At 35.1% G+C, this 2,440-nt stretch overlaps 1 long non-coding RNA gene across 1 annotated transcript; it reads right to left on the bottom strand.

Moving 5' to 3' along the window:
- Positions 1-351: 351 nt before the first annotated feature.
- On the bottom strand, positions 352-1,581 carry LOC112326449 (uncharacterized). Its single transcript, XR_002980019.2, has 2 exons — positions 1,439-1,581; positions 352-1,208 (listed from the first exon to the last, which is right to left on the bottom strand). It is a non-coding gene; the product is annotated as an uncharacterized LOC112326449 (long non-coding RNA).
- Between the last annotated feature and the right edge of the window lie 859 nt (positions 1,582-2,440).

The raw sequence follows: 2,440 nt of genomic DNA, 5'->3' as shown, positions 1-2,440 counted from the left end.
TTATTAATAAGATATTTGCAATATGTCTCAAGATTCAAATCACCTTAGTTTATATCTACTTATAAATAAGATTTTTGAATCAAATTAAAAGAACTCAATTATCTCTCAACAAAGTTAACATAATCTTTAGATTTTAGAGGATAATTAAAGCATAAAAGATAAAGAAAACACTAAAAATAAGTTGAAAAAATATGTGTTAAAATTTAAAGAAAAAAAAAACTTGTTCGAAACTCTTCTTTCACCTTTATTTTTATAGTAAATTTTAAAACTTAAAAGGTTAAATAATTAATTTTAATAATAATCATAATTAATTTTTATTATTATTAATCTTTAATTAACCACAATAAATCATGGGATGAAATATGATTGTCAATGGCAGGTTATCAACGACAACGACAGTTAAGAACGTGAATGGTGTTGTTTGCCGACCGTTAACACAAGGCAAGTCCTAAGGCCTAAGCAAAGCAAAGCAGGTATCCTCTGGGCCCACTTCCTGTTTTTTGGTTTAAATTGGAAAATTCAGTCGGCCAACCCGCTCATGGTCTCTGCTCCCTAGGTCCGTCTGCTCAATCCAACCATTTGTTATTGGTGATTTTCCTTCCTAACTTAAAATAAAAAGTCCAACTTTTATTCTCAATGATCTATTTTTTTTAGCTTAAAATAAAAAAGACCATCATGTGGATTTGGTGAACCTGGCTTTCCCTTTCACTAGCTCAGGGGAGGAAGGACTCTGGAAAGAAGAAACCTGGAAAATCGAGTTACTGGCAGATAGCATTGATCCAATGATCCTTGTCTTGGGTATAGCTTTGCTCTCTTTACATACATATACTATGAAACTAAAATACACTCTTCATCTCAATTCTCTATCGGCATCATCTAATGCATACATTTGACAGCAGAGGAATTCAAATTTCCGAACTTGAAACGGGTTTATAAACTAAACAACAAGCTGAAAGATGCATAGGAATCTCATACACACATTACTCATGAATTTTTCAACTAATTAATTCCTAATGCAGATAGAGCAAGGGAAGTTCATATGCTTGTATGGTGGGGAGGATATCGAGTGGATCCGTAAATTCACTGCGACTGCAAAAGCAATTGCGAAAGATGCCAGAATATAGTTAGAAATGCTCTATGTAGGGAAGAGCAGCCCCAGGAAGGAAGCTCGGAAGATTAACGATGTTATTGCGAACAAGAACCGACTCCTGTATTGGAAACACAAAAATTCACTTTAAAATTGTATTAGAGATAGTTTAATTTTTCCAAGATTAATTGGATGAGATCAGGGATAAAATTGCAAGAAATTAGAAGTTTGAAGGTAAATTGAGGGTCAAATTGAAGAGTTTCAAAATCAAGGATCACTTTGTAAAAAGAGCATTCACGCTAACAAACGGAGGTAAAGCTTCTTTTTTTTATTGTCACCGTCGTTTCTTACCACCGAATCACAGGTACAGAAAGAATAGAAAGGATTTCTTTGTTGGCAAAGTTGAAAAGGATGTTGCACCCCCATGTCTTTCTGGTGAAGAATTGCATGATGTTGTGTCAGAGTACGGTGACATTGTGTATGGTCTCCAGTCAGGTAAGCAAAAGTTTCCTGGTTTTGGTTTGACCCATAATTGGGTAAAGCGAAGTATCTTTTAGGAGCTTCCTTATTGGAAAACCAATCTGCTCTGCCATAACCTTGACGTCATGCACAATGAAAAGAACGTGAACATTTTCAACACCGTCATGGATGTGAAGGGGAAGACAAAGGACAACATCAAGGCTAGATTGGATTTAGCGTTGTTCTGTAACCATAAAAATATGGAGTTAGTTTGTGATATCTGGGTCACGGGTTGCAAAACCAAGAGCAAGCTTCGTGTTAGAGAAAAACGCACAACTACTAGTCTACAAATAGCTTAAGAGTCTGTGTTTTCCCGATGGACATGCCTCGAACATATCAAGGTTGGTTAATACGGAGGAATGCAGATTATATGGAATGAAGAGTCATGATTACCATGTGTTTATGCAAACACTCATCCCATTAGCTTTTCATGATTTGTTGTCGAAGGGGATATGGGATGCACTCACGGAGATCAGTCATTTCTTCAGAGATATATGCTCCAACAAGTTGAATGTTGATCACATTGAAAGGCTTGAAACGAATATCGTCGAGACAATATGCAAACTTGAGATGATATTCCCTCCATCATTTTTTGACTCAATGGAGCATCTACCCGTACATTTACCGTTTGAGGTAAAAGTTGGAGGACCGGTCTAGTATAGATGGATGTATCCATTCGAGAGGTTATATATTACAGTTGCTATGTAATTCATAATTAAATGTTTTTTTTATTTTTTTAATTGATAATTTTTTATTAATTCTATATATGCAGGTACTTGTTCAATTTTTTTTAAAAAAGGTTAAGAACAAGGCGCATGTTGAGGCATCAATATA

The sequence above is a fragment of the Populus trichocarpa genome, chromosome 2 (assembly GCF_000002775.5).
Source record: "Populus trichocarpa isolate Nisqually-1 chromosome 2, P.trichocarpa_v4.1, whole genome shotgun sequence".
In the NCBI taxonomy this organism is placed as follows: Eukaryota; Viridiplantae; Streptophyta; class Magnoliopsida; order Malpighiales; family Salicaceae; genus Populus; species Populus trichocarpa.
This window is presented reverse-complemented; position numbering and strand designations above follow the sequence as displayed.